Here is a 9,825-nt window from a genome sequence, read left to right as displayed (position 1 = left end):
TTTAAAGTACTGTCCTCGTAACAAGAACCCGATTTTCACTGGAACTAAATCTGAAGGATTGGTTATATCTTTATTGGTGTAATTTATAAATATAGTTTTAAGGAAAGGAGTTAAAAAAACTGTTAATTTTTAAATAAACGATAACACACTTAATAGACCAAAAATAATGTTTGCTTCGCACAATGAGAACAGTTTTCCACTGCATTAATTACTTTAAACAATAATATTTTTGTCTCAGAAAATTACCCATTTTTTGGAAGTTTTTTAGTACGACGTTATCTGAAACAGCCCAGTATTTGCTAACCCTAATTGCTACGCCTCTCACAGGTTGCAGAGTAAAGTGAATTTTACTTGTCTGACTTTTTCTTATTTCAAGAATTTAACTGAGATTTATAGAATCGTCTTATGTATTGTATTCACACAATTAAAATATTTATACAAAACTTTATACCAACAAATTGTACTGGTCGAAATACCTGTGGAATGTGAGGTGGGTAATTTTTTGCTATAAAATTTTGTTCTTCACAAAGTTCGGCTTTTATTTTAATGTCTGGTCTCCATAGTTACTATATGCAAATATTCAGTAATGTTGTGGTTCAACTTTATTGTTGTCTTTCTTCACAGTTTGTATTGGTTGCAAGTGTAACGATACATTTGAATCAATTGTTGTAACAAAATGGCGTAAGCAAAAGAGGAGAAAATTGACAGAAAAATAAAATTGATAAGTGAGGATTAACAATGGTAAAAGTAAGAAAATGTTAAAAGTTGAGTGATGAAAACAAAATTTTATCGTTTAAATCTAATAAAGAAATTGTGCCTTGATTATAAATAAAGGGTTTTTTTCTCGCCAAGACGTTTTTTTTGTCGTCTGTAGATTTATTTTGTACATACGACTTTAACCTTTTATATATATTTATTTATATACACTATATGTATGTATTATATGAAATATAAAAATAGAGAGAACCACAAATGATTTAAGATTATATTAAAGTAAACAAACAGATGCTACTAAGAAACAAACATTTAAAGTTGAAAGGTATGCACAGTTTACTAATAATGATAAAAAACAAACTGTAAGATTGTGATTTTTTAAACTATACTTCATGGAGCCCTTGAAATCAATGTATTTCTCATTTACTTTCTATGTTTTAAGATATATAACTAAAATGTAAACATTAATGAATAAATAGTAATATGCATGTGTATACAGTAACGTACGGTAGCTGAAGTAGTATATATAGTTTTGTTGGCAAATACGTAGTTAGCCCTACTACATTTGTTTTATTGTCTAAACTAAGGTAAATTTAACACCACATTATATCACATTCAAAACTTGACAACTTTAAAACAAGAGAACAGTAAATTTTATGAGCAAGTGTACAAATAACACCTTCATATACATATGCTGCGAAATTCGACAGACATAAAATAGATGAGTAGTAGCACTGAAACACCTGCGACCTCAGATTCTACATCAGTGGTTCCCAACCTTTATATGCCCCGCACCTCTAAAAAAAATTAATATGTCCTTGCACCCCTCACAGTAATTATTTATTTAAGAATAAAGGTGAAGGTGGCCAAAACAAATTTTTATAATTAGTTTTTAATCATATGTAAACAAAAACGAAACATTTGGAAATGAAAAAAATATTACAACAAACTAAAAGTTGCATGGCCTTACATGGCCTACAAAAAATATGTTATCTCGCACCCCTTGGGGGTGTGAGCACATCTGGTTGGCAACCACTTTCCTACAGTGTTTACTGAACCAGCGAAACTTTGAACCATATAATAAATATTTTCACACACTTTAATTACAGTTTTATTACCCTTGGAAATTTCGTTTGTAAGTGTTGTAGGAAACATAAGCCGCTTAGTTCAATATTCTACCTTTCACTTCGACTGAACCTGAAAATGTGATTATATCTTTAATGGTGTAATTTATATAGTTTTAAGGAATGGATTTTTTAAAAATATTTTTTCAACAAATGATACCACTTTTAAAAGATAAAAATACAATGTATATCAGTACAATCCGAACACTTTTCACCTGTACTACTTGCTGTAAAATAGAATCTTTTTTCTTATAAAATATTCATTTTCACTATAGTTTTCAGTATGACGCTATCTAAACCACCCCAATGTTTGCAAACTCTAATTATTTAGCTTCACACAGGTTATATAGTGACGTAAATGTTACTTACTAGTTGTATAACTTTTGTTTCTTACTTCAAGAATTTGATTCAGATTTATACAAAAAACGTATTTGAATATGCAATTAAAATATTTATTCAAAACTTTATACCTACAAATTGTACTGGCCGAAGTACCCATGAAATGCAAGGTGAGAAATTTTGACGATAAAATATTGTTCTTTCTTCCCACAGTTCGATTCTTACTTTAAGATTTCGTCTCCTTAGTTACTATATGCAAATATTCAATAATATTATGCTTCCATTTTATTGTTGTCTTTTTCAGTTTGTATTGGTCAGAAATCAAGCAATACTTGTCAATCAATTGTTATAAAGATATGACGTAAGCGAAAGAAAACGAAACGAAAGACATGTATAAAACAGATAACTGTGAGGTAGCACTGAGAAAAGACAGATGTTCAAAGTTAAGTTATAAAAAAGACAATTTCCCCTTAAAAGGTAGTTAACAAATTGTACCTAGGTTATAAATAAAGGGTTGTTCCTCGCGATCACGCGAAAAACGGCTTGTTAGTGTAGATTTCAAAACAACAAGTTTTAGATGTGACAAGTTTCATTTGTCGTCTTTAACCTTTATATATAATATATAATATGCTTGTATTAAATGAAATAAAAATATGGAGAGAACCACAAAATGTTTTATAAACGTATGAACAAATAGATGGTAATAAGAAACAAAGATTTAAAGTTGAAAGGATGTACAATTTACTAGCAGTGATAAAAACAAATTGTAAGATTGTGTGTGATACTCTAGAGCAGGGGCGGCTAAACTTGCTTGATGTAAGATCCACATACGATAAACTTCAGATGTTTGAGAACATGAACAAATATTACGCACACGTTTTTACTGTTGCGTACACATTGTGTTTCATAAAGTATTATATATATTAAGAAATACATGTATGTAATGATATTTATTAATGTGTATAGTTGTCAAACTGTTAATTTGTATAAGTTTCAATAACCACAAAGTACACACACATATATTCCAAATGTTTTCAAAATCCTGGTTGATTATTACTTCAACTATATTGAGCGTACTTAATACGAAAACATCTAAGAAAAATATCCAAATTTGCGATAAGAGATATTTTTATCAGATACCACCTTACAAAATTTTAGTCTTGTCGTAATATTTTACTGACACAGACATTCACACAATTATCAGGCTATTCATTGCTAGTAGAGGTCTTGTGAGTCGTTGAAATTCTGGTTGATATATTGTCAAAGCTGTAAGCTCTGGCAGGTGTTAATTTGTAAGTATTGCACGATACTTCAACTTCACAAACTTCATTACAGAGTACAGTAATTCACAGCAGGATGTTGTGCTGAAAATTGAGATGCGTCGCACACGGACTTCCTTCAGATCAGGATATTTTATTTCTGGAATTTGCTTCCAGAACTCAATTGTAGAATGGGATTTATGGATCATATTTAGACCCAGGTCCTCCAGTAGTTCTATTAGTTCCATTTTCCACAGTAGATGATTCTGTAACGAGTTCGAGAATAACCATAACCATCAACTATGAATGGAGGTACAAGAAAGGAGAAGCAGGGCTTCAGCTTCTGCAAGTTCTCAAACCTCTGAAGAATATTATCAAGCAATCCTTATAATTTATCTTTGTATTCTTCCAATTTGTGGCTTTTTTATTTCAATATTAAAGAATTTATTTACTCTCCTTTTGAGATTGGGAAAGTAATTGAAGTTTCTTCACAATATGTCTCTTTAGAAAAAAATTCTTATTTTATTCAGAAAATTGAAAATTGTCTGAGTAAGATTAGAAACAATATTATCCTTCCCTTGTAGTGCCAAGTTGAGAGTTTGCGCATGATTCATTATATTAGTAAGGAACATTAGATCTTGCATCCATTCATAACTTTCCAGTTGAGAATGGAATCTTTTCTTTTCTTCAAGAAAAGTAAAAATAGGTTCCATCAGATCCACAAACCTATTTAAGACATTGCTGGTTGACAATTACTTCACAATGCAAAAGAAAGAGACATCACTGGGTTTATCTTCAAGTTCCAGTTCTTTAATAACATTTTGAACTGTCGTTGGATCTTCCCATTTAAGCATATGGAATTGACAATTTCACGAACAAGTTTCATAACTTGAAGTATCTGGCTGCCATATGTTCACGATGAATAATGAAATGAACAGGGAGAAACTCTGGAAAGCTGGGATAACTTTTCATAAGTGTAATTAATCCTTCATTTTTCCCTACCATTGCAGGTGCTCCATCTGTTGCAACACTGACGAGTTTACCCAGTGGAATATCAGCATTTCTTAAGGCTCTGCAAACGCATATTTAATGTCAACACTACGAGTTGTTTTTTAGTGCCAGTAAGTCCAACATTTCTTTTTCACAGTTACATCAGAGGAAAAATAATGAATAAATACCACCAGTTGTGGGTTTTCTTGTATGTCTGTAGATTCGTCAAGGGCTAAGCTGAATGCAAGATAATGCTTTAAATCATTTTGCATATTGTGTGCAACTTCAGTACTGATCTGGGAGATACGTCTCTCTGTAGTGTGGCGTGAAGCTACTGGTTGTGCTATTAATCACTGAAGTTTTGTGTTATTTGGATGTGGCACTGCAGCAACTTCAGCTATATTCTTGTTAACAAATTCACCACCAGAATATTAACGTTTAGTACGAGCAATATTCCATGATATAACAAAACTAGTTTCAGTCGTTGTATCAACTTCCTTACTGAGCATTGTAAACAGTGTGTGCTGGCTATTAAATGAGGATTTTAACACAGTTAACTTCTTTTTTCGTAATTCTGATTTAGGTGGATAATCAGATGAAAAATGTTTATGATTTGCTTCATCGTGGCGTTTCAAGTTACTGGCTTTGTACAAATAACTGAGTAACACGTTGCAGGAAATATACAAAGATTTACCTCCTTTAACAGTGAATGCAAAATTTTCCTTGCACTCTGGCTTTCATTTATGTTTTCATCTTCATACTTTCGCTTCTTACAATTTGATGACGCCAACTTCCTTCACAACATTTTCACAGACACTCTGGTACCTCAATTCTCGAAATTAATCTGTTTCAGAAGGCTGTTCGAAAACCGAATCAATTTTTCCCATAAGAAATACTGTAAATTAAATTAATCCGTTACAGACCTCCAAAAATTACACATTATGAAGCATTTTATGTAAAAATATTGCTTATTTATACCTGTATAATAATATTTGCATACATAAAGTCAACCACAAAAACTATAAACATAATAAAAAAACAATAAATAAAAATTTAACTGCACTTCACCTGTGCTGAGGAGAGCTGATGGCGTAAGTGAAAGATGGTGAGGAACGTGGAGAGTAGGAGGGTTATTATTGTTTGGAAGGGGAGTCATCTTCCATAAAATGTCAGGTAACTCTCCTTCTGGGGTTCTTTCTCTTTTCTGTCTCTTTGCACCGCTACAACCTGCTTGAGACTCACTGGACCTATTTCTCACTAAAACTTATCTAATGAGGTTTGTTTCTGCCTGCATTTTAAAATGTTTCTGAAGTAAGACATGCCATTGTCATTGAAAAGGTTTATTCTGCGGTTTGCTACAGCTTTGTTAGAGTGAAAGTTTTCCCACAAAACTTTGTAACTCTCCCCACTTTCCACGCATTTCCTTGATTAGTGAACTAGGAACATCCTCCCTTCCCTCCTCCTCATCTGAAGACACTTCTTTAATTGCTTTCTGTTACTGCTCCTTCTGAAGGTCTTGGAGTTCTTCCATGGTGAGCTCAGTGTTGTGGTCTTCCACCAACTTCTCCAGATCATCAAGCCTTCAAAGTCTCTATCTGCTGCTGAGTCTGGCCACAATTTCTTCCAGGCTGAGTTCATGGTCCTCAAAGACACTTCCCTGCAGGCTTTGTCTATGATCCTCAAACAATGGAGGATATTAAAGTGATTTTTCCAGAACTCTTTGATGGTTAACTCTGTGTCAGAGATCACTTCAAAGCACCTTTGAAACAGTGCTTTGTTGTAGAGTTTTTTAAAGTTCGATATGACCTGCTGGTCCATGGGCTGAATGAGAGGAGTCGTGTGAGGGGCAAGAGCTTCACCGTAATGAAACTGTACTCCTCCACCAACCCGTCCTCCAAGCCTGGTGGGTGAGCAGGTGCATTGTCCATCACAAGAAGGGCCTTGAGTGGCAACTGTTTTTTTGTGAGGTAATTCTTTACACTTGGGGCAAACACTTCATAAACCCACTCCATAAAAAATTGCCTGGTTACGCATGCTTTACTATTAGCCCTCCACATGACATTTAGTTTACTTTTCAGGACATTATTTTTCTTTAAAACCCTCGGGTTCTCAGAATGGTACACAAGCAAAGGCTTAAGATGTACGTTCCCACTTGCATTCCTACATAACAACAGAGTTAGCCTGTTCTTTATTGGCTTGTGTCCTAGTAGTGACTTCTCCTCCTTGGTGATGTGGGTCCTCTTTGGCATTTTCTTCCAAAAGAGGCCTGTCTCATCACAGTTGAACACTAGTTGGGGAATAAAACCCTCAGCTTCTACATAGTTCTTAAATTTCCAAACAAATTTATCAGCAGCGTTTTTGTTAGAACTGACACCCTCCCCATGTCTCATCACACCATGTATGCCACAGCTCTTCCTAAATTTTTCAAACCACCCCTACTAGTCTTAAAGGCATCACTTGTATCAGCACTCGCTCCAGAGGTGTTTTTCAGGAGGTCAGCATGCAACTGCTTTGCTTTCTCACAAATGATGGTCTCAGAAATGCTATCAGCAGCTATCCCAAATCAACAACAGTTTTTCTACCTCTTCTATTGTTTTTAATCTTTGTTTCGTAAGCACTGTCACTCCTTTTGCAACATCAGCTCCTTTGATAACCTCTTTATTTTTCAGTATGGTGCAGACTGTAGATTTCGCCATACCAAACTGTGTAGCAAGGTCAGACACGCGAACATCACTCTTATACTTTGCTATGAGATCTTTTTTCACCTCTATTGTGGCTCTAACAACTTTTCTTTTGGTTTTCCGCTTTCACTATCCTTCTTTAACCCCATAGTGGCTTATTTAATCAGAATATTTAGAAAAGCAACAACAAAAAAAAAGAAAAACGAGAACGTTCACAGCAGATTTTAGCGGGGGTGTGGACCGAGCGACAGGTGAGGGTAAAATGTTTTGGGTAGCTTGGCGTGGGCCGAAAATGGTCGAAGGGTCGTTTGGGTCATCAGTCGGATTATTTCGGGGGTTCGGGCCGCGACAGCTTGGTTCGGGAACCAAGCTTATGTTCGACAACCGAGACATTTTTTTTCTCAAACAATATGTTCGAAAACCGAATTGTTCGAGAACCGAGGTTCCACTGTACTGTTGTCGAGTGAAACAATAACTATCATTGAATAACTTTTACTTCCATGTTTCTCCATTTCTTGATCAATAAACACAAAACTTAACACAGTGATGTACGATGACTTGAGGAAAGTCATGAAGGGGTGAATTGGAACCTTCATCTTCTATTTAAATAAACGTCACTATATGTGTGCATCTGTTCATTAAACATGCCCACATTTGTTGTTAAAAGAGCACAAAACTTGACATAGTGATTCAGTAAGACGTGAGAAAGGTCATGAGAAGGAGCCATACAATTTCCGATTCCCATACAGTTTCGTATTTAATTTCAATCAAAACACATTAATTTTTCAAACAACACTAATTTAAAAAAGTTGATATCGGTATACTATTGATTAACTGCCTTCGCTTTAATCTATTGGCCCGACATGAATAGGTGATTAGTGCGATCTTCTCCTGCTGTCCAAGTCGCGGGCTAGAATTCCAGTCGTATTCTGAGTAGTCCAAGAATCGGCGATGGATGGTGATGACAAGCTGGCTTCTTTGTAATCTTACACTTAGGGAAGGCTAGCGCAACTAGTCCTCGTGTAGTTATATACGAAATTCAGAAATCAAATAAATAAACTCTAGTCTATCATTTCAAAATTATGGGCGGCTATGCGTAGAAACTTATTTGATTAGCTTTGCGTATGTAGATACCCAGTGGCGCAATTGGTTAGCGCACGGTACTTGTAAGACAGTACTTGTGGGATATGCCGGGGTTGTGAGTTGGAGGCTCATAGGGAAAATGTAGAATTTGCCCCCCAGTGGCTCAGCGGTATGTCTGCGTACTTACCACGCTAAAAACCGGGTTTCGATACCCGTGGTAGGCAGAGCACAGATAGCGCATTGGTAGCTTTGTGCTTAATTCAAAACAACAACAGCTTTGCGTGAAAACTTGTAAAACAAACGAAACTTTAAATTTTGTGTGTGTACGTGCATGTATCACAGTTTGAAAATGAAAAACAATCTATAATTATTAATTGTTTTCAAATCACATAGTTTTTACAAATAGGTTTATTCAAAAGAAACACATTTATTAATTTGTTTTTGATGCTTCTTTAAAATGTAGTCAATGTGGAGTCGTCACAAAAGCTATTTGACTATTATTGGTCAAACGGATTCAAAGGTGAAAGTTGTGAAGATCAGGCGGCAAGCTTGAATTAGGATATAATTTGTAAGTGTAGTCACTGAGAGGAGTTTGTTGGCGAGAGTGAGACAAGTAAGACGTATTCTTTCCACGTGAAAAAAGGAAAACTTTGAATAGATAGGCTTCCATAACCAGCACAGTTGAAGAACATATATCTTGTTACAAGTGCGATTGGCCACACAGACCAATACTACAAGTGGAGACCATCTGAAAATCAACGACAGCAGAGCTGGAAACCGCGGCGCAGATCTCACCAGAAGACCGGAATCAGAACAAAGACTAGCCATGGCAGACGAAAAACATAGTAATACCGAGCATGAAATGCAGAAATCAAGTAAGTCAAGTCTTGTTGGTGTGAAATTAAAATATAATTTAACTAATTCCCCATTGTTAGCATTATGTAGTATAGCAAAAAAGGAATTAAGTACATCTGAAAAAACTAATGAAAATACAGTCAGAAAAAGACGAAAAGTAAAAAGAAAAATTATTAAATTAACAAATTCAACGGAAAATTCCGAAAACGAAGAAGAAGCAGTTGTTGCTACTAATACCGCGGTAGAGGTAGCTTCCACTGCAAATAAAGCTAATAATAAAATATCCAACAAAACTAAAGAAACAGAAATTGAAACAAACACCGTGGATGTTGGTAATACTACTGAAAACAGTCATAATAATATTCGGAAAAATATCACAGACAGCGAACCAGACACAAAAGACCAAGAAGGTTTTATCACTGTCACATCCAAAAGAAAAAAAAAACATTACAGAAATAACAGCAAACAAGTAACAATGTGACACAAAAAACAAAACCACCACAATTCGCAATCATAATAGAAGGTATTCCAGGCCAGTACAATCAACCCCTGCTTGCGACAGAGGTTAAACGCTGCAAGCCGAACGTAATTATAGTTAATATTAAGCGTCTGCCCAGAGGCGGTGTCCTTGTTCAAGGGCATGACGCAGCTGACCTTAACACTCCTACGAAAAGTGGGGCCTATTAGGCTCCACCTTTCGTAGGAGTGTTAACAGATTAGTGAAGGAGTGGCCAGCAGATGCCTTTAAACCCGGAAATATTAAAATCCACCTTCCAGGAA

This window comes from Tachypleus tridentatus, unplaced genomic scaffold, assembly GCF_004210375.1.
Source record: "Tachypleus tridentatus isolate NWPU-2018 unplaced genomic scaffold, ASM421037v1 Hic_cluster_2, whole genome shotgun sequence".
Classification (NCBI taxonomy): domain Eukaryota; kingdom Metazoa; phylum Arthropoda; class Merostomata; order Xiphosura; family Limulidae; genus Tachypleus; species Tachypleus tridentatus.
Note: the sequence above shows the minus strand (reverse complement) of the source record.